Source organism: Erythrolamprus reginae, chromosome 5 (assembly GCF_031021105.1).
Source record: "Erythrolamprus reginae isolate rEryReg1 chromosome 5, rEryReg1.hap1, whole genome shotgun sequence".
Classification (NCBI taxonomy): domain Eukaryota; kingdom Metazoa; phylum Chordata; class Lepidosauria; order Squamata; family Dipsadidae; genus Erythrolamprus; species Erythrolamprus reginae.
This window is the reverse complement of record NC_091954.1, coordinates 115,398,289-115,421,500: the sequence shown is the minus strand read 5'-3', so window position 1 is coordinate 115,421,500 and position 23,212 is coordinate 115,398,289. Positions and strand designations below refer to the sequence as shown.

The 23,212-nt window shown below is 43.3% G+C and overlaps 1 long non-coding RNA gene across 2 annotated transcripts in view; it reads right to left on the bottom strand.

Moving 5' to 3' along the window:
- The window catches only part of LOC139168550 (uncharacterized), a 32,022-nt gene extending 9,751 nt beyond the window's left edge, over positions 1-22,271 (bottom strand). The window contains exons 1-2 of one of the 2 annotated variants that reach the window (XR_011559312.1): positions 22,026-22,271; positions 3,012-3,062 (exon numbers count right to left, since the gene is read on the bottom strand). This is a non-coding gene — a long non-coding RNA (uncharacterized lncRNA). Of the gene's footprint in view, positions 1-3,011; positions 3,063-7,534; positions 7,633-22,025 lie in introns of those variants that run through there. The other variant, XR_011559311.1, reaches the window with a different exon arrangement.
- Between the last annotated feature and the right edge of the window lie 941 nt (positions 22,272-23,212).

Below are 23,212 nucleotides of genomic sequence, written 5' to 3'. Positions count from 1 at the left end.
TTGATGAATTACCCATCTATCCCCTCATCCAAGTCATTGATGAAGATGTTGAAGACACTGGTTCTTGGGGTACTCCACTGCATACATCCCTCCATGTAGATGCAGTTCCATTGAGTACTACACATTAAGTGTGGTTGGTTAGCCAGTTTAGAATCCATCTGGTGGTATTGCTGTCCATCCCACATTTTTCTACTTTATCTAGTAGTAGGTTATGGTCTACTTTGTCAAGTCTAAGTAAACCACATTGACAGCTTTCCTCTGGTGCACTAATTTTGCCACTTTGTCAAAGAATTCAAGATTAGTCTGGTATGATCTGTTTTTGACAAATCCATGTTGGCTTTTGCTTATTACTTTGTTTGCTTCTAGGTATCCATTGATTCACTGCTTGATTATCTTTTCCAAATCCCTGGTATTGAAGTCAAGCTAACAGGTCTGTAGTTTCCTGGATCTGTTTCCCCCATCTTTTTTAAAGATGAGAACTATATCAGCTCTTTCCAAAGTCCTCTGACAGTTCCCTGGTGCTGGATCTTTGAAAGATATAGTTCAGCAATTCTGAGATCTCGTCTGCCAGTTCCTTCAGAACCTTGGGGTGTAATCCATCTGGTCCTGGTGATTTGAATTCGTTTAGGGCAGACAGGTGTTCCCTTACCATTTTCTTCCCTATTTTAACTTGTGTTCCTAATGGTTTTTGTGATGCTGTTTTTGATAGGTTGGACTGTTTTTTTCCCCTTTGTGTAAAGACATGCAAAAAAATATGTTAAGTAACTCTGCTTTCTCTCTGTTGCTTGTCACCTTCTTGCTACTTTCTCACTGCAATGGACCAACTATTTCCTTGACTTTTTTCTTATTTTTAATATGTTGGAAGAGGGCTTTTTGTTACTTTTTATTTTTGTCACAAGCTGTTCATTGTGAGCCTTAGCTTTCTTCATCTTTACAGACTTGGGCTATTTGCTGGTATTCTCCCTTAGTTATTTCTCCTTCTTTCCACTTTTTATACTTGTCTTTTTGTCTTTCAATTTGTCAGAGAGTTATTTATGCAGCCAGACTGGTTTCCATTGAGACATTATTTTTCTTCTTCATTGGCATTGTGCTAGTCTGGGCTTTTATAATCTCACTTTTCAAAATTCCCCAATCTTCTTGAGTTGTTTTCCTTGAGGATTCCCATCCATGGAATCTTTCCCAAGTTTTAAGTTTATTGAAATTAGCTCTAAGAAACTCTAGTTTGACTTTTTTCTACTGTTTGTGTTTGCATAATGTTGAATCCCAATATTGCATGATCATTTGCCCTCAAGGTTCCTGTAGCTTCAACACCTTATATCATTTCATCTCTGTTAGTGAGAATTAAGTCCAATATGACTGATCCCCTTGTTCCCTTCTCTACTTTTTGGGTAACAAAGTTGTCTTCTAGGTTTATTAGGAACCTGTTGGATCTTCCACTTGGTGCAGTTTGTCTCCCAGCTGATGTCAGGGTAGTTAAAATCCCCCATTACTATTGTGATGTGCTCCCTACATACCTTAGTTAGCTGACTAGCTAAAAGTTCATCTACTTCCTCTGTCTGGTTGGGTGGCCTATAGTATAGACCTATGGCAATGTCATTTCACCCCACTTTAATACTGACCCAAATACATTCAAGATGATTTTCATTATTCTAGTGCTCTATTTCTGCAGCTATATAGTTATTTCTTATTTATAGTGCAATTCCACCTCCTATTTTATTTGGTCTATTTCTTTTAAATAATTTAGATCCCTCTAGCTGTATTTGTCAGTTTCATCCCACCAAGTTTCTAGAATGGCAACTATATCGTCCTCATTTACTTGAATTTTTAATTCACCCTGTTTATTCCTCATACTCTGTGCATTGGTGTATATACATTTAAGTTCATTTTGGTTGGCCCTGTGTTTACTGTCTACATAATCTGTGTTGTGCCTGACTGCCCCTACTTTATTGCCACTGGTTTGATTAGTGCACATTGTATGGCACTATTAAATGATTGGCTTTGCTTGACAGCAGGACTGATAAACTTATCCACGCACACATCTATGCTGTCTCCATTGTTAACCCTACTAATTTTAAATTGCTGGGGACAGAAGTGTTTCTATCATTGAATTCTCTGTCCCCACTGTTCAGTTTAAATGTTTATCCAGGAAATCTGTGATTTAATACCAAGTAGCTCAGTCCCTTTCTTTGATGGATGCAAACCATCTCTTTTGTACAGTTTTCATTGGACCAGCTGCAGACATGAATAAAATCAAAGCCTTCCCTTTTACATCACTCCTTTAGCCACACATTAAACTCTGCTACACGTTTCCCTTTTTGTTCCTTATATATTGGTAAAACCTTTGAAAAGATAAGCCTACAATACTACTAAGCTTTGGAAGTCATTCTGCATAGAAAGTACATCTTTTGGGGACAGATTGTTTGTGCCAAGATGTATAATAGCATCAACATCACAGTCCTTACTGGCATTCTTGACTATCTTCACAATACGCCTCTTGTCTCTGCTGGCAGTAGCACCTGGCAGACACCTGAATGCTTTCAAAACCCCGTTATCCTTTCCTAAATTTACATCCTTTGCAATTGAATCACCAACCAGAAGGAGGCTTCTCCTTTTGGATACCTTGTTGCTCTTGTGTGACTGATGTGTAATACGTGATTTATACTTTCCACTTTCCAAAATAAGTTCTTCATCTCGGACCACGATCCCCTGCTTATTTGAGTTATCCTTACCACCACTACTTTGATCTTAGGCATCAATGCCACAACTAGGAGCACCAATTAGGCCTTGTCCCTGTTTGTAGCTATCAATCATTTGTAGCATAAACCACAAGAAAATCCTTGCTGGTTCATTACTTTTTTGTTTCAATGGTTTCGTTCATGAACCATGATGCACCGTATGAAGCAAACCATGGGACCTAGGAAGAGTTGGGATAATGGGGGAAACGGGACAAAATGAACAATTTCTGTAGGTTATTGGGGCGTTCTTTGGAAAGAAGGATATGTTCGAATTACCATCTCTCTTCTGTGCGCTTTTCTTTTCCTGCTATGGATCTCTGGAGAACTCTGTAAGGAAGAGAGGATGGAGGGCAATTAATACCGTGTTTCCCCGATAGTAAGGCAGTGTCTTACTATCTTTTTACCCCCAAAAGCCCCACTGTGTCTTACTTTGGGGGTATGTCTTACATTGTCCCGGGCACCCGGGGCCGGCTCGTCTTCGGGCTTCGGCCCGGGCGAGGCCTCTTCTCCTCCGGGCGGGCGGCGTTAGGCGGCATTGCGCGGCGTCGGGCCTGGCCTCCATCCCTCCTGCGCCGCGGCGGGGCCGGTCCGCGATGTGCGTCCTGGGGGCGCCCGGCTGGCCGGCTCCGGAGGCTGCGGCTCCTCCCGCTGCTGCCCAACGCCGAGGATGCCCCGCGCCCAGCCTGGCTACGGCAGCAGGCAGGCAGGCAGCCCCAGGCGCGGCGGGGAGAGCAAAGGCGGCTTCAGCCCGGGCGAGGCCTCTTCTCTTCCGGGCGGGCGGCGTTAGGCGGCGTTGCGCGGCAGGCGCGGCTGCCCGGAGGAGAAGAGGCCTCGCCCGGGCCGAAGCCGCCTTTGCTCTCCCCGCCGCGCCTGGGGCTGCCTGCCTGCCTGCTGCCCAATGCCGAGGATGCCCCGCGCCCAGCCCGGCTACGGCAGCAGGCAGGCAGGCAGCCCCAGGCGCGGCGGAGAGACCAAAGGCGGCTTCGGCGCGGCGGGGAGAGCAGGCAGCCCCAGGCGCGGCGGGGAGAGCAAAGGCGGCGGCGGGAGTAGCGGACGCCTCCCTCGCTTTTAGTACCGTGTTTCCCCGAAAGTAAGACATATGTCTTACTTTCGGGGTATGACTTATATTAGCCGACCCCCCTGAAACCCCCCATATGTCTTACAATCGGGGGGGTCTTACTATCGGGGAAACACGGTAGCAACAGGTTCTTACCCCATCCCACCCCCACATTTTAGTATGTTTTGTTGAACGAATGATGATGAATGCTTTTAAATTATATTGCCATTTTTAAAGTCTTTCTAAAGTTTTTTAACCATATTAATTGGATTCTAGATGTATTGCTGTTTTTGGATATGTTGTGAGTCGCCCCGAGTCCTTGGAGAGGGGCGGCCCTCACCCTCCTCACCTTCCGCAAGAGTCTTAAGACTCATTTATATTACCAGGCTTGGGGCAATTACGTCTTGGTCCCCTGGCCGATGAATGTTATATATGGTCGATGTCGGATTGGATACAATTGATTTTTAACATACTTGGGGATTATAGATCAATTTATCTAGTTTTAATTAATTATCCTCAGGGAGGGGCAGCATATAAATCAATCAATCAAACAAACAAATAAATGTTAATACTTCCATAATACTACATATTAGTTTGTCATAACTGTAGAACTGTTTTGAACCCCTAGCCATGTATCTTTTTAATCACTATTGTTTTTATCTTCTCAACTTTACACATTTGTTTTTCCAATAATTGCAGCTCAAGAGATACATACAAATCTAATTAATAATAATAACAATGACAATAACAACAACAACAATAATAATAATAATAATAGACTGGGATAGTGCAGCAGGAAAGGAGTTAAGACCTAGGAGTTTGAGGATTCTGCATCTTAGTTTTTCCTACTCCTGTATTTTTCTGGAGAGAAAGCTCTAATGTTGTTTCCAGCATCTGTTGGAGCCACTTTCCCAGCTTAGGAATCACGGCTCCAAATGCTCCCTCCCTCCATTGGGACTATTTTGGCCTTTATTTCAACATTTACCCTAGTTCCTCCTTCAGGCCTTGGCAATTTTCCAGGTTCTCATACTTTTTCATGATGCTGTTGTCACTTGGCTCTGCTGTATCCATGACCACTGTTATCATCTGGTTCTTGTCAACTACCACGATGTCTGGTTGATTAGCTAGTACCTGCATGGCCTTCTGGCTTTGGAAATCCCATAGGATCTCTGGTCTCCATAATTTTGTGGAATCTGCCATCTGAAATTCAGAGGATCTAGGACACATATTCTTAAGACAAAATGGCCCATTATTGGTTGTGGATCTCAGTATATGCTGTTTCTGCCTACACTTTACACTGTGCCTAACACAACAGACTCCTGTATCTATGACCTGGGGCTCAATGCCTGTTCTGGTGCTGTTACAATCAGTGCCTCAGTGCTCTTTAGTCCCACCCTTTCCTTTCAGTGATATAATTTTCCAATGTCAGCCACATCAGCTATCTGTTGATGGTACAACCCATACACAACTTGTCTTGCCGTGGCAGTTCCTTTGCTTGATCTTCCTTCTTGTCTGCTACTGCCTCAAGCGTTCTCTCCACAGCTCATAAGAACATAAGAAGAGCCCTGCTGAATGGGGCCAAAGCCCATCGAGTCCAGCATTCTGTGTCACACAGTGGCCCACCAATTGTACATGGGGATCTTGAGCAGAAAGAGAAGGCAAAACCCTCCCTTTCCCTTGACCCCCAACAAATGGTACTCAAGGGAATCCTGCCTGCCCCAACTAACATAGAGGCGGCACATAGACATCTGTTTCAATAAAGCTCATCTTTGGGTGCCATCATAGTGATCGACTCCTGGATGTTCTGGGTTTCATCCAGCACAGTAGCTTTGACACCCCTCCTTCCTTTTTCCAGACGCAGTCTCTGGATGTTGGACTTGATTCGAAATCTCCATGAATTGTGAGTTCTGGGTCTTCATATTGGTAGTTTCCATGTCCTTCATTGGTCAGATCACTATACTGGCATAGTAGTTGATTATGGGCACAAACAGATGGTGTGAATCTTGTTCTTCCCATAGAGCAAGGTAGCTGATGACTGTCAGGGTACATGTATTGTGTGGGTCTTCCTTTTTCCAATTCATTGAGCTCTTCAGGACCTTTGTTTCTTTGGTCATATTGAGATGCTGTCTTTTCCTTTGGTGGACCTTTCACATCATTTCTGGCGTACATAAGTGCACTGGTGTGCCTTTCGTCCCCTGTCCAATTGTCTTTCCTTTCTCTCACTTATCATATATACTGTATTTTCTTTCTTTCATATATCCTCTAAGTTCACTTTTACCCTTATATATATATATTACTACATGTCTATTTTTCTTCCTATGTATTTGTGTATTGGACAAATGAATAAATAAAATAAATAAAATTGATTTGTTAGGTCTTCCTTGCTTCCTCATGGTAGTTCCCACACAAGTGTGAGATACCAAAAAATGTGTACGGGTAATCCTCAACTTACATTTAGTTACCTTTCAAAATTACAAGGGCATTGAGAAAAATGACATGTGACCATTTTTCACTTATGACCGTTATAGCATCCCCACGGTTGTGTTTACATTCAACTGCTTGAAACTGACTCACATTTATGATGGTTGCAAGGTCATGTGATCCCTTTTGCAAACTTCTGACAAGCAAAGTCAATGCAGAAACCAGCTTTACTTAATAATTGTTACTAATTTAAGAACTGCAGTGGTTCATTTAACAAATGTGCCCCCAAAAAAGGTCATAAGATGGGGCAAAGCTCACTTAACTAATTTCTTAATGTAAAACTTGGGCTCAATTGTGGTCCTAAGGGTTATCTGTGGCTGGTCTCTCTCTACCATGTGGCCCACTGATATCAGTATTTCCACCTCATTGATCTTAATTACCTGCCACAGCTGGTGGCAGGTCTGGTATCTCCCGCCTTTCCTCTTAGGCTACTATCCCAAAGTGCTTCTTCAAGAGGCAACTAACTGGACTTCTTTGTTTTCCTTCAAAGATGTTTTGCTTCTCATCTACTGGGTGTCTTAAGGGGAAAGCATTTTGAAATTCCTTGATATTTCCCTGACATTTCCCTGTAACTTGCAATCTAGTTAAGGTGTGGTCATAGATGACCTCATACCAAATGGCTAAGCCGTGGAGAAATATTGGTAGCTAAGGAAGCAAGTTGTTGCCACAGTGACTCATTTTTTTAAAAAAACATGATTTTTACCTGACTTTTAAACATTTTAATAGTTTTCCCCCTGATTTATTCAGGGTTTTTTTACAAATTCCCTGATAATTGCTTGATATTTCCAGAACCGCCAATTTCCCTGATTTCCAGGTTTGCTGGACACCCTGCATCCAAGAAGCTTCTTCAACTCTGACTGGATGGTGGCGAAGTTTCTTCAGTGACTGAAGAAGCTTCTTGGACAAGAAGCAAAACCCCTTCAAAGAAAAATCAGAAAGTCCAGCTGCCTCTTGAAAAAGCACCTTTGGGATAATTATGACCTGGTTGACTATCTCTATAAACGGTCATAAATTTCTTCTCAGCCTTCTCTCCTTTGTGGCCTTCCAAAGGATTGCCGCTCTGTGAGGACTATAAGCAGTTCCCAAATTTAATATATATATGAATTGTGGGCGCTTCTGAACCAACTCGGAGAAGCCAGATTCGGCCACTGTCCAAACGCCCCACTTTCTTGTTTTATCGCTTCATGTGAAGCGGCCAACGCCAAAAAGGCACGTGCGCATCCCCGGGCAGCTGGAGAAACTCTGTCTCCTTTCTTTTCACCTCATTTTAGGTGCTGCCTCGATCGAACGGCTCTGCCAGCGGGCAACGAAACCCACCAGGAACGATTCTGGCTCGGCCACACGCCACTCCCAGCGCCATTTCCCCTCGCTGTTTCAGGCGAGAAAACGAGGCGGTATGCGCCGTTGTTGCTGGGTGAAATCTGCCGCCTACGACCAATGGGAGCCTCTCTTGGTGACGTCATGCGTCCCCCAATGGCTGTCCTTCCAAACCTTCCAGCCAATCCCAGAGGGGGAGGCAATTCCCCTCAGCGAGGGAAGGGGAAAAAATGGGCAGAATTTCAAAAGGAGCCGCCATCAAAAGACGCAACGCACACACACAAACCCTCAGCGCCTTTGTACCGCGGGCTTAGCCGTTGTTGTTATTTTAATTCCCCCGGGCTGGAGTCTATTATAAATAAAGTCCCTGGCGCAGAGGCCGCATAGGGAAACTGGGGAAGGCAGCCGGCGCGCGCAAAACGGTTGCAACGAGTTGGCAATGGCGGCTTTGCTTTGGCAACGGCTTCGCCTCAGGGCTGCTCCCCGCAAGGGTACGTGTGCCGTGTGGCCAGGGAAGACCTTGGGTGGAGAGAAGGAAAGCTCAGCCATTGCATCAATAAGGATTCATAAATTTATGATTTACCACAGTTGTTTGTTAACCTTGGCCGCTTGAAACTCGGTGGACTTCAATTCCCAGAATTCCCGAGCCAGCTTGGCTGGCTGGGGAATTCTGGGAGTTGAAGTCTACCCATTTTCAGGTTTTCCTCACACCAGCGCTGAGAAACTGGTTTACAAAAACAAACTCTGCAAGATCTTAAGAAATATTAGATCCTTTTTTGCCATTTGAAGATAATTAACTTACAATCATAATTATTCTACCAAAACAAAATACTATAATTTTATTATGATTTATTATATTGATTGTATTAAGAAATAAAATCCCTTTGAAATCTGGGAACTTCTTCCAGATACATGGATTTCAACTCCCAGAATTATCAGCAATGGTCATGCCGGCTGTAGAATTCTGGGAGTCTGTTTGTTTATTTGTTTATTTTTTTTGTCCAATACACAATACATATAGAAGAGAATAGACGAGCTAATATATACTGTATAAAGAAAAATATAAAATAGAGGAGAAGATATATGAAAGGAAGAAAATATATATGATATATGAGATAAAGTGCACCCTGAGTCTTCGGAGAGGGGCGGCATGCAAATCTAATAAATTAAATTGAAATTGAAAGGAAAGACAATTGAACAAGGGACGAAAGGCACACTGGTGCACTTACGCACGCCCCTTACTGACCTCTTAGGAACCTGGAGAGGTCAATTGTGGATAGTCTAAGGGAGAAATGTTGTGGGTTAGGGGTTGACACTATTGAGTCAGGTAATGAGTTCCACGCTTTGACAACTCGATTGTTAAAGTCATATTTTTTATAGTCAAGTTTGTAGCGGTTAATATAAAGTTTGAATCTGTTGCGTGTTCTTGTGTTGTTGCGGTTGAAGCTGAAGTAGTCATTGACAGGTAGGACGTTGCTTATAACTGTCTTATAAAGTTGTTCAAGTTGAGAAACCAACCACAGTTTGTTTAGTGACAGTTCAAAGTTACAACGGCACTTCAAAAAGTGGCTTTAAGACCGTTTTTGCACATAGGCAGTGCAGCCTCCCCATGGTTATGTGCAGGTGGGAGTTGTTGCTCCTGCTGTTTCCGGCGCACTGCGTGCGCAACTTCAGATGATTGGCAGGCGCAAGTGAGATTTTGCTTCTGCGCATGTGTGGGAAGCGAAATCCTGCGAGGGAATGCATGTGCTTGTGAGATTTTGGCTAATTTTTTGCTTCCGCGCTGAAATTTCACAGCGCACGTCTTCTTGTGAGATTTTGTTTCCTGCGCATGTACAGAAGCAAGATCTCACTTGGGGGGTGGCGTGCGCCTGCCAGTCACCTGAAGCTGCGCACACAGCTCAATTTTCGCTACCAGTGTGGCGTCCTTATTCGTACTGGTAGCAACCCAACACTGGTTACATTATCAATATTCAGATGCTTGGCAACTGATATTTATGGCGGGTTGCAGTGTCCCAGGATCATCAACTCTTGCAACCTTCTGTCAAGCAATGTCAATGGAGAAGCCAGATTCACTTAACAACTGCAATGATTCACTTTACAACTGTGGCAAGAATGGTCGTAAAATGGGGCAAAGTGACTTGCTTAACAACAGAAATTTAGAGCTCAATTGTTGTCATAAGTCGAGGGCTGTCTATACAGTTTTCTTGGAAGTTACCTACTATCTGAGGCTATTTCTGGTCATCCACGATCCTTAATTGCAACACCACTTATTCTTGGCCCATCTTTTTCATTGCAAAAATCTAGTTTGGATGTGGCAAAAACAATAGAAGTTGGTACTGCCAAGGTCTGGTGCATTCCATAATCCACAGCCGTCTCACCTATGCTGGTTCAGAACTCTGTTACTCCCAGTCTCTCTTGAGGGTAGCAGGCTTACGTGGAAGTAAAGACTCAAGGGAGCTTAATTGGTGATTAACTGGGTAACCAAACCAAGATGTGATTCTGCTACTAGTTTCCTAGTGGTCTCCCATCCAATTACAGATAGTCCTCAAATTCTGACCACAATTGAGTCTAGAATTTCCATTGTTAAGCAAGAAAGTTAAGTGAGCTTTGTCCCATTTTGAGACCTTTCTTGCCACAGTTGTAAAGTGAATCTCTGCAATTGTTAAGTTAGCAACACAGTTGTTAAATGAATCTGGCTTCCACATTAACTTTTGCTCGTCAGGAGGTCCCAAAATGTGATCATGTGAGTGTGACCACCCCCCAGGGCACTGCAGCTATCGTAAATAAATACATGCTAGTTGCCAAGCATCCAAATTTTGATCATGTGGTTGTGGCGGTGCTACAATGGTTATAATGGTGCAAAAAGGGTCATTAAGTCACTTTTTTCAGTACCCTTGTAACTTTACTCACTAAACAAATGGTTGTAAGTTGAGGATTTCTTGGATGTCTCCACAGCTTGAAAAAGTCAGCCACGGTGAGCCAGGCTAGGAAAAGTTGCCTTTGCCTTTTAAAAAAGTGTTTTTCTTTTAATATAATGTTGTTCTTATTTGTCATTTGAATTTTGTTTTGCTTTTAACTTCTGGGCCACTTTCTGCAATACCCTGAATTGGGTTTTTTTAAAAAAAAGAGATGGCAATGCCCACAGACCGGCACTGATTGAACTAGGTTAGTGAGGTCATCATGACGTCACCAGCAGGTCACTACTGGTTCGGGAGAACCAGTCCAAATCGGGAGGAACCCACCCCTGCCCTGAATCTGTTTTATTAAATTCAACCATATGTGGCATCTACTAGACCTTCCCCTCTTAAAGATGTTGTGTGAACTGACCCAATGATGGTTGCCCTACTAAGTAGAGCAGAGAAAACCCGTGAGAAACAGGTGGTGTTATTTCCCAGAGAGGCCAGCAGATGGTGCTCTTGATTCACACACAGCGCCTACCCATCTCCTGAGTTTTAGAGGGAAGGTGTGAGCTTGGCAACTGTCTGGACACTTGCCAGATGACTTGAAGCCTTTGCTCCTGTGAAAGGCTCTCCTGGTCTCCAGGGGAAGGAGCTGCTGTTTTGTACACACAGGCTGCTTCTCTCCAGCTCTTTGTAAGGCATCCGTTGCTAGGTGGAGTGTGGCAACGGTAGGATGACAACCCCACAAGAGCAGCAGAAAACAGTACACTGGCACTGAACTCAGAAGCTGATGGTTGCTTTCACACAACCCAGTAATTGCATTAATCCATTTCCAAGACTTGCATGAGATGGAGAACCTTTCATTATTTCAACAGGCTGGGTTTGAACGGCACACTAAGCCACCACAACCATCGAACAGCAATAAGTCAAGCCGAGCATGTTGTGTGAACATGTCTCCTTACGTCTTTTCCCAATGTGGTTAAGTGTGTTGACCAAACACAGCCCCAAAGTCAACCTGCAGCTTGAAGGGTTCAAATCAAACATCACTTTTGTGGTCAGCCAAATTTCCCCAATCATTGTAGTCTGACTGAGGCATCTACCCTAACTTTGGGCCAGTGCCTTTTAGAATTTGCTCTAATACTGTATATTATATATATTATTGTTGTTGTTGTTATTCTTGTTGTTATTATTATTAGGATTTATATGCTATGATTAATATTCTAATATACTACAGGTAGTCCTTAATTTACGACCACAATTGAGCCTAAATTTATGTTGCTAATTGAGAAACTTGTTAAGTGAGTTTTACAATCCTTCTTGCCACATTTGTTAAATGAATCATAGCAGTTTTTAAATTAGTAACATGGTTGTTAAGTGAAACCGGCTTTGCCATTGACTTGGCTTGTCAGAAGGTCGCCAAAGGGCATCACAGGATCTCGGGACCCTGCAACCGTCATAAATGTGAGCCAGTTGTCAAGAAAGCATCAAATATTCCACAAATATTTCTTGGTTTTCCTTCTCGGCTCTCTTGAACCGAGATTAGGCTTGTACACTCCTCCAATTTCAAATGTCCAGACCAAGGAGGGATCCGTCCGCCAGGGATCCCGTCCCTTGCTGCCTTCGCTCCTGTTCCTAAAAAACAATATTCTTGTTAATCACCATCCTCTGACTAGGCTGTGGCCTAGAGATGGAGTTCATGCCTCACAATCAGGAGGTTGTGAGTTCACTCCTAGGAATAGGCAGATGTAGGGTCTCCTGTTTGTGTAAGGGGATTGGACTAGATGACCTGCAAGGTCCCTTCCAACTCAATTAATCTGAACGTAAATCAGTTGACCATGGGGATGCTACAATAAGTGTGGGGGGAAAGTCACTTTTTTCAGGGCCGTTCAAATAACCACTATGTGAATCGTTGTAAGTCAAGGACCAGCTGTATAGTAATATGACTAGAGAGGGAGGGAGGCGTCCTTGGAAGTTTTCGGGTTTCGTGAGACAAAACCAGCAAGGCTGAAACACCCCCATCTTGTGTTTGACTCAGGAAAATAGATTCTGAGTCATCATGACACAGGTTGATGTTTTAAAAAGTTAACTATTTTTAAAATATTCAAATTACAGGCATTGAAAGTTGACTTAGTAGAGGGCTATTTTTTCCCCCCAAGTTGTATAACAAGCTGTGTATATTTCAACCAAAGCAGAGCAACTGCAGAGAATAGAATGGAATAAAACTGGAATGGGATGGAATGGAAGAATAGAATAGAATGGAATGGAATGGAATGGAACGAAACAGAATGGAACGGAACAGAACAGAATTAGAATAGAATGGAATTAGAATAGAGAATGAATGGGATGGGATGGAAATAGAATAGAATAGAATTCTTTATTGGCCAAGTGTGACTGGATACACAAGGAATTTGTCTTGGGTGCAGATGCTCTGGTGTACATAAAAGAAAAAGATACATTTGTCAAGAATCATGTGGTAAAAAACACTTAATGATTGTCATAGGGTGAAATAAGCAATGAGGAAACAATTTTAATAATGAATGAAATTGAATGGAATAGAGAATGGGTCAGAACAGGATGGGATAGAACAGGGCAGGGCAGGTGTCCCCAACCTCCAGGGTCTGGACTGGCACCAGACTGCAGCATGTCAGCAACCAGGCCGCACAAACAAAGCTCCAGGATGCAGCCAGCACACAAAACCACCAGCAGCAGCCAGGGCTGTGGAAATATCTTTCTGCTGGAATAGGAAACGGAGGGCTTCCAGCCCAACTCACTGCCGGGCTCGGCCCTTCCTGGGAAGGTGTGCTTGTGGAAAGCTTAAATAATTCAGTGCCCATTGTGCAAATGCAGCTGTTAGCATGGCAGAAAGATTCCCACCAGGGGCCCAAGATGATTGCTGCATCTCGAATGTGAGAGATCATCAGTTTCCCCAGCAACAAACCGCAGGGAACATGAAATGCACTGATAATCCAGAGCCCTCCCCACAAAAATATAAATAGGGCAATAGGATATTTCGTTAGCATGATATGCCCACCAGATGGCAGCACGGAGCCAACTTTGCATGGCACTGCCTGGAACATAGAATGCAAGAATTGGAAAACTCCTACAGTCCTCCATTCGTTTAGTGACCGTTGTTCAGAGTTACAATGGTAGTGGAAAAAAAGTGACTTATTGCCATTTTCCACGCCTACGATGGTTGCAGCAGCCGCATGGTCACGTGATGAAAATCCAGATGCTTGGCAACTGACTCATTTTATTTATTTATTTATTTATTTATTAGATTTGTATGCCGCCCCTCTCCGTAGACTCATATTTATGAGGTCCCGTGATTAGCTTCTGTGACCTTTTGACAAGTAGTCAAAGGGGAAGCTGGATTCACTTAATAACCATGTTACCATCTTAAAGACTGCAGTGATTCACTTAACCACCGTGGCAAGAACATTCGGAAAATGGGATAAAACTCACTTAAAATCATTGTCCCATTTTGCAACAGAAATTTTGGACTCAATTGTGGTCATGAGTCACAATTTTACTTCAATAAGTCACCTTTACTTCATTTCCCCCATTTTTAACACAAACCCCACCTTTTTCTTCCTCCACATTTCAGGCCTCGTTGCTGCGCTTTATTCTCCTCCACCAAAAAACAGATAATGGAAAGAAACCCACCGTGTGCTGCGGATGTGTCTCTAGCATGACTTGAAAGAAGAAAAGGCTTGGTCAGGAGTTCGGATCCTAATTCTGCCCTGGGCTACCTGTCTGGGTTGTTTGGAGGATATAATAAACAACCCAAGGATCAACTTCCTTTCGCAGTGGGGGTTTCCCCCCCTCATTTAGTAACGATTTATAATTTAATTTCATTTAAAAATGTTTTATAGTGCCTTGGTAAGACCACACTTGGAATACAGCATCCAGTTTTGGTCGCTATGATATGAAAAAGATGTTGAGACTTTAGAAAGAGTGCAGAGAAAAGCAACTGGAAGCTAAAACACATGAAGAACGGTTGCAGGAACTGGGCATGGCTAATTTAATGAAAAGAAGGACCAGGGAAGACAGGATAGCAATGTTCCAGTATCTCAGGTGTTGCCACAAAGAAAAAAGAGTCAAGCTATTCTCCAAAGCACCAGAAGGCCAGACAAGAAACAATGGATGGAAAGTGACCAGGGAGAGAAGCAAGCTAGAACTAAGGTGAAAATTCCTAACAATGAGAACAATTTATTTATTATTAATTGTTTATTTACTGGACACATACTTCCCAGAGACCTAAAAGATTGCACAGGGTTGGTCTTCTCCAGTTCCCCTTGACTAAGCAATGCAGGTGGTGAGACTGCAGGGGAGGGCCTTCTCTGTGGCTGCCCTGGCTCTATGGAATCAACTACCCCCCTGAGGTCTGGAGTGCTCCCACCCTACCGGCCTTCTAAAAGGTTATGAAGACCTGGCTTTTCTGGCAAGCCTGGGGACCATGAATGTTAACATCTCGTCACAGCCAAATTGTGAGTGATTGGTATGGAGGGTTCATGTGATTGGACATTATATAGCAGTAATGGCGAACCTATGGCACAGGTGCCACTGGTGGCACACGGAGCCATATCTGCTGGCATGGGAGCCGTTGCCCTAGCTCAGCTCCAACGTGCATGTGTGTGCCGGCCAGCTGATTTTGGGCTCACACAGAGGCTCTGGGAGGGTGTTTTTGGCTTCCAGAGAGCCTCCAGGGGGTGGGGGAGGGCGTTTTTACCCTTCCCCAACTCTAGGGAAAATTTGGAGCCTGGAAAGGGTGAAATACGAGCCTACTGGCCCACCAGAAGTAGGGAAGCAGGCCATTTCTGGCCTCCAGAGGGCCTGCAGGGGTGGGAGAAGGTGTTTTCACCCTCCCCATGCATTGAATTATGAGTGTGGGCACTTGCACATGAGCAATAGCGCGACACCCAAAAGAAAAAAGGTTCTCCATCACTGTTATATAGAGTTTTATAATGGGTTTTATTTTTAGTTTTAGTATTTTAATGTTTGACTTTTCTACTATGTATTGTATTTTACAATGTGGTAAGCCAGCCTGAGCGCCATGGGATTGGGCGGCATAGAAGTCAAGTAAAATATAAAATAAAATAAAAAAATATAAAATAATACAATACAATACCCATGGGATTGGACAGCATAGAAATTAAATTAAATTAAATTAAATTAAATTTAAAAATAAAATAAAAATAAAATTAAAATTAAAATTAAAATTAAAATTAAAATTAAAATTAAAATTAAAATTAAAATTAAAATTAAAATTAAAATTAAATTAAATTAAATTAAATTAAATTAAATTAAATTAAATTAAATTAAATTAAATTAAATTAAATTAAATTAAATTAAATTAAATTAAATTAAATTAAATTAAATTAAATTAAATTAAATTAAATTAAATTAAATTAAATTAAATTAAATTAAATTAAATTAAATTAAATTAAATTAAATTAAATTAAATTAAATTAAATTAAATTAAATTAAATTAAATTAAATTAAATTAAATTAAATTAAATTAAATTTAAATTAAATCTCCGAGACCGCCTTCTGTCGCACGAATCCCAGCGACCGATTAGGTCCCACAGAGTGGGCCTCCTCCGGGTCCCGTCAACTAAACAATGTCGGTTGGCGGGCCACAGGGGGAGAGCCTTCTCTGTGGCGGCACCGACTCTCTGGAACCAACTCCCCCCGGAGATCAGAACTGCCCCTACTCTTCCTGCCTTCCGTAAACTCCTCAAAACCCACCTTTGCCGTCAGCCATGGGGAAACTAAACATCTTCCCCTGGGCACGTTGAATTTATATATGGTATGCTTGTGTGTGTGTATGTTAGTATAGGGGTTTTTCTTAAATTTATAATATTTTAATTAATTGGATTATGTATTGGATTGTCTTTTTCACTTGTTGTGAGCCGCCCCGAGTTTTCGGAGAGGGGCGGCATACAAATCCAAATAATAAATAAATAAATAAATAAATAAATAAATTAAATTTAAAATAAAAATAAAAAAATAAAATAAAATTAAAAAAAATTAAAATTAAATTAAAATTAAATTAAATTAAATTAAATTAAATTAAATTAAATTAAATTAAATTAAATTAAATTAAATTAAATTAAATTAAATTAAATTAAATTAAATTAAATTAAATTAAATTAAATTAAATTAAATTAAATTAAATTAAATTAAATTAAATTAAATTAAATTAAATTAAATTGCAATGCAATACAGAACAATGCAATGCAATGCAATGCAATACAATACAGAAAAATACAATACAATACAGAACAATGCAATGCAATGCAATACAATACAGAACAAAACAATATCCGTGGAACAGCTTCCCTCCAGATGTTAGGGCTGCTCCAACACTGGAGGTTTTGAAGAAGAGCTCGCACAACCATTTGTCAGAAATGGTTAAGGGTCTCCCGCTGAAGCAGAGGGTAGGACTAGAAGACCTCCAAGGTCCCTTTCCCACTCTTATATTACCTTTCTCCAAATATTTAATTCTGTCCTGAACCTCCCTTGCCGGGGTATCAGCTATGAAGCAGGAAAGGCATTATCTCAGCAGCCTGCTTGGAAATCTCCCTTGGTGCTTTGTGTGTGTGTGTGAGTGAGTGAGTGACACAAAAGACTCCAGACTCCCTCCCCCCTCCCCAATGCAAAGAAAGGCTGAATAGCAGCCGCCTTCTCTGGGGAGGGAGCCATTAGGGGTACAGATGGATTTATAGGGGGGCTGGGCCAATGGCCAACAACCCCCCCCCAGGCCTTCCGCAAATGGCAGGGCCTCCCCCTCCTTCCCGTTGGTTTTATAGGGCATCTGTGTCCTTTGAAGCCTTGTAGAAACAGAGGCAGTAAAATGTCACCATCTGGGCCATCAAAGGCCCCAGAGAGGCAGCCTTTGTTCCCGCCTGGGTCCTCTCCCAGGTTGCACAAAAGACCCCGTTTTGGGGGAGCTCTGCAGAATCTCCCCCCACTTTATTTTATTTGTTTGTTTGTTTGTCAAGTACGTATTGGTGGTATACAAAGATATAACAATCCCTTAATTTTCAAATTCAGCAAAAACTTGTGACAATGTTTATATACATCACTGTTTCCCAACCTTGGCAACTTGAAGATATCTGGACTTCAACTCCCAGAATGCTGGCTGGGGAATTCTGGGAGTTGAAGTCCAGATATCTTCAAGATGCCAAGGTTGGGAAACACTGATATACATGATACTCGTAAGAGAGAAACATGAGGACAGGGGACGGAAGGCATGCTGGTGCACTTATGCACGCCCCTTACTGACCTCTTAGGAATCAGGAGAGGTCAACCGTGGACAGTCTAAGGGTAAAATTTTGGTGATTTGGTGATGATACTACAGAGTTTGGTAGTGAATTCCAGGCATCAGCTACTCGGTTACTCAAGTCTTATTTGCTGCAGTCGAGTCTGCAGCGATCTACTTTGAGTTTGTATCTGTTGTGTGCTCGTGTGTTGTTGTGGTTGAAGCTGAAGTAGTCATTGACAGGAAGGACATTGTGGCAGATGATTTTATGGCCTGTGCTTAGGTCGTGGTTAAGGCGAGATAGTTCTAAGCATTCTAAACCTAGGATTGTTAAGTCTAGCTGTGTAGGGGATTTTGTTGCGAGTAGAGGGGTGGAGAGCTCTTCTCGTCAAGTATCTCTGGGCATTTTCTAGAGATTTTGTGTTCAAAATGCGGTGTGGGTTCCAGACAGATGAGCTGTATTCAAGGATTGGTCTGGCAAAAGTTTTGTATGCTCTGGTTAGTAGTGTGTGATGAGCCGCCCCGAGTTCTCGGAGAGGGACGGCATACAGATCTAATAAATTATGATTACTATTACTATTACTATTACTGGAGCAGAAGCTACATAGGATTAGGTCTAAAGCCGTTTGTTCTCCTTGGTGTGGCTCCATAATTGCATAATTTGAGGGGTGGGAGTGTTCTTCAGGAGCAATTGCAAAAAGAAATGTCTCTGAACATGTGAAGATTGGTCATGCTGCCTCAACACTGAAGACCCCCCCCCCAAATTTGAGGGAGGGTGGAAGGAGAAACAGCTGCTCCCCAGAATTCTGCCCTGAATATGTTTTAGATGACATCTATCTATCTATCTATCTATCTATCTATCTATCTATCTATCTATCTATCTATCTCTCTCTCTCTCTCTCTCTCTCTCTCTCCCTCCCTCCCTCCCTCCCTCCCTCCATCCATCCATCCATCCATCCATCCATTGAGCCGGGGTGGCGCAGCAGGTAGAGTGCTGTACTGCAGGCCACTGAAGCTGACTGTAGATCTGTAGATCAGCAGTTCAAATCTCATCACCGGCTCAAGGTTGACTCAGCCTTCCCTCCTTCCGAAGTGGGTCAAATGAGGACCCGGATTGTGGGGGCAAAGGCTGGCTCTGTTATTAAAAAGTGCTATTGCTAACATGTTGTAAGCCGCCCTGAGTCTAATGAGAAGGGCGGCATAAAAATTGAATAAATAAATAAATCCATCTCTCTCTCTATCTATCCCGAAGGACTCAGGGTGGCTTACACAATAATAATACAATACAAAAGATACAAAGCAATAATTATTCAGGACGCTTGGAATTCTGGGAGATGTAGTCCAGGCCATCTGGAAAGAGACCAGATGGTAGGAGATTAATGGGGAGGGTTGGGTTGGTAGAACAAGGGGGCTTTTCCAGTTCCAGGAGGCCCTATAATCGCACTGGGATTGTTCAAGTGTGCGATACTGTAAGGTCATCTGTGCTTCTCCAAAGAATTTCTCAGAAGTAAGTGTAATTTTCTGCAGTGGTTTTTATTTTTTCTAAGGGGAGAGAACAACATTGGGAAATAAATAAAGGTGGAAGGAAGGGAGGAAGGAAGGAAGGAAGCAAGCAAGCAAGCAAGCAAGCAAGCAAGCAAGCAAGCAGAGGGAAGGAGCGAAGGAAGAAAGAATGGAAAGAAAAGAAAGAAAAAAGGAAGGAGGAAGGAAAGAAGGGAGAAAAGAAGGGAATGGAGGAATGGAAAGAAAGAAAAGGGGGGAAAGGAAGGGAGGAAAAGGGAAGGAAGAAAGAAAGGAAAAAAGAAGGGAAGAGTAAGGTAAGACTAGAAAGAAAAGGGAAGGAAGGAGGCGGAGGGAAGGAAGAAAGAATGGAAAGAAAAGAAAAAAGGAAGGAGGAAGGAAAGAAGGAAGGAAAAAAGAAGGGAATGGAGGAACAGAAAGGAAGGAAAGGGAAGGAAGGAAAGAAAGAAAGAAAAAAGGAAGGAGGAAGGAAAGGAGGAAAGAAAGGAAGGGAATGGAGGAATGGAAAGAAAGAAAGAAAAGGGAGGAAAAGGGAAGGAGGAATCGAAAGGGTAGGAAGAAAGAAAGAAAAAAAGAAAGGAAGAGGAAGGTAAGAATAGAAAGAAAAGAGAAGGAAGGAAGGAAAGAAGGAAGGAAGGAAGGAAGGAAAGGAAAAATAGGAAAAGGAGGATGGGAGAGTTGTAGCCAATCCTTCAACAAGGGACTATTTATTTTATTTATTTTATTTATTTTATTTATTTTACTTATTTTACTTATTTTACTTATTTTACTTGTTTTACTTGTTTTACTTGTTTTACTTATTTTACTTGTTTTACTTATTTTACTTATACTATTTATATTATTTATTTTATTTCATTTATTTGTCAAGTAAGCATAGTGCAGGAGCCCAGACAAGCAGCTGATGATGGGCACGCCTTCCCCTAGAGGGGGCTCTGCATGGCCCCTTCGGCGCGCCTGCCGTAGGTTTGCCCTCGTGGGTATAGAATCTCCTGCTTGAGGCAGAGGGTTGGACTAGAAGACCTCCAAGGTCCCTTTTTCCGCTCCGTTATATTCTGTTAAGGATCCCAGCAAGGCCAGGCCTCTCCCTTCCCTTCCGCAGCCAGGCACGCTGGGCCTGAGACATGGAACGAACGTTGCCTGGTGCACCCAGAAAGGAATTCTCGTAGCTAGTTGGCTGCGTATCCCACAGAGAGGAATCTTGGCTTGCAAAATAGCCACCACCCACTCCTCTTGAACAAGAAGCGACCTGCTTCTTTCCGTTTCACTGAAGGATAAGAATGGGGAGAATCCAAGGCCCGCTTTGCTATCTCCTGGCACGGCATTCCCAGCCTCCATTCGCACAGCCTCCTTAATTCCACTTGGATCCTCAACTAACCAGCTGTCCTGGGTTCAGAAGTTCCCATGAACAAGGTTTATACATAACTTGGAGGTTGGTGGACTTCCATTCCCAGAATTCCCCAGCCGTACCATGCTGACTGGGGAATTCTGGGAGTTGAAGTCCACCCATCTCCAAGGGGCCAGGAAGCAGTGGGTTCCAAAGGGTTGGAGCCACCAAAGAGAAGGCCCTTCACCGTGGCAAAAATGGGAGGGAAAAGATGCAAAGATATGCAAAAAAAAAATTGTCCTGGGAAATGCAAAAAAAAAGAAGTGATGGGCAATGCAAATAATAATCCCAGAAAATGCAAAAAATAAAAAATAAAAATAAAATCCCCCTGGAAAATGACAGGAACTGATCCTGCAGCCAATGGGTGATGACCTGGGGGCAACCTCTCAAAAGTGCCTTGTTCTTGAGGCAACTGCATTTTCTGGTTTTTCTCTGAAGTCCTTTCCCTTCTCATCCATGGAGCCTCCTCAGCTCTGATAGAAACATAGAAGATTGACAGCAGAAAAAGACCTCGTGGTTCATCAAGTCTGCCCTTATACTATTTCCTGTATTTTATCTTAGGATGGATGGATGTTTATCCCAGGAATGTTTAAATTCAGTGACTGTGGATTAACCAACCACGTCTGCTGGAAGTTTGTTCCAAGCCTCTACTACTCTTTCAGTGAAATAATATTTCCTCATGTTGCTTCTGATCTTTCCCCTAACTAACCTCAGATTGTGCCCCCTTGTTCTTGTGTTCACTTTCCTATTAAAAACACTTCCCTCCTGAATTGAACCCTTTAACATACAGTATTTCAATGTTTCGATCGTGTCCCCCCCCCTCCCTTCTGTCCTCCAGACTATACAGATGGAGTTCATGAAGTCTTTCCTGATAAGTTTTATGCTTAAGATTTTCCACCATTTTGTAGCCCATCTTTGGACCCGTTCAATTTGATCCATCTCTTTTTGTAGGTGAGGTCTCCAGAACTGAACACAGTATTCCAAATGTGGTCTCACCTGCGCTCTATACAGCGGGATCACAATCTCCCTCTTCCTGCTTGTTAGACCTCTAGCTATGCAGCCAAGCATCCTACTTGCTTTCCCTACAGCCTGACTGCACTGTTCACTCATTTTGAGACTGTCAGAAATCACTTCCCCAAATCCTTCTCTTCTGAAGTTTTTGCTAACACAGAACTGCCAACACAATACTGAGATTGAAGATACCTTTTGCCCAAGTGTTTCTAATAATAAATAATAAATCTTACAGACGGAGTTTCCTGGTGGTGCCCCATCCAAACGCTCCCCTACAGCTAACAGGAACCCAGGCGTTCCCGGGCAATACCCTATACGAGGTTGGGGGTCGGACCCCTGTGCCCATCCTCACCTCGGCATCTTCCAGGAGCGCCTGCAAAAACGCAGCGGCCAACTCTCCCGGTTTGCGTTCCCACGATTTCCCGGAGAGCTTGCTTGGGGGGAAAAAAACAGAGCTCGGCCGGTGGGATTGCTCGCTTTCCAAGCCTGCGAGACTCGGGGGAGGGGGGTTGATACATGAGGGGGTCCCGGGAAGGGCATGTAATCGGGCCCTCGGCCGGGAAGGCTTGCACGCTCTTCCGCGGGCGCCCAGTTGGCGTTCCCCATCCAGAGCCCGGCCCAGCCCAGCTCTGAGTCCCGGCCAGCGTCCCCCGCCCTCCGGCCAGAGGATTGCCATAAAAGGTCCGGCCGAAGCAGCCACGGCGACGGGCGGAGACTCCCGGCAAGGACCGGCCCTCTTTCTCCGCCGGGAGGGAGGGGAGCCCCGAGGCGGAGGATGCAGGGGGGAGGACAGGGCTGCCAGAGGATGCCCATCATCCTCTCCCCGGAAGCCGTGGCTGTTGCGGGAGGCTGCCAGCCTGGGGGGAAAGGCGACGCTAGCGCCTGGTTTTTCCAATAAAGGAAGAATATTTGGAGTTCAGGGTTGAAATGAGGCATCCTTGGGGGTCTCTGAGCTTGCTTGGTTGCTTGCAGATGTCTCATTACCCAGCTGGGTAACACCATCAGTGCTGGAAGTGGGAGGTTTGTTTTGTGTGGAGGAGGAGGAAGAGGACTGTGGAGCCTTTGGTACTCTCTGGGCTTGGCTGTTTCCTTCCAGACGTTTCATTGCCCAACTAGGTAACACCATGTGCTAAAAGGGCGTGAGGTTTGCAGAGAGGAGGGGCAGGAGGAGAAGGCGAGGAAGAGGAGGAGGAGGAAAACTGTGGGGTCCTTGGTGCTCCGATGAATGTATGATGGGTTTGTTGATTGGATGGATATACTGTATGTGTATTTTAATTGGTTCTTTACTTTTTAGATGTAATTTTTAATTTAATTAATTGGATCTCAATGTATATTGTCTTTTTCATACATCGTAAGACGCCCCGAGCCCTCAGAGAGGAGCAGCATATAAATCCAATAAAACTAAACTCAAGTCAACTCTCTGAGCTTACTTGGTTTCTTGCAGATGTTTCCTTACTCAGCTGGGTAACATCATCAGTGCTGGAAGGGTGTGTAGTGTGAAATAGGAGAAGGAGTAGGAGGAAGAGGAGAAAGAAGAAG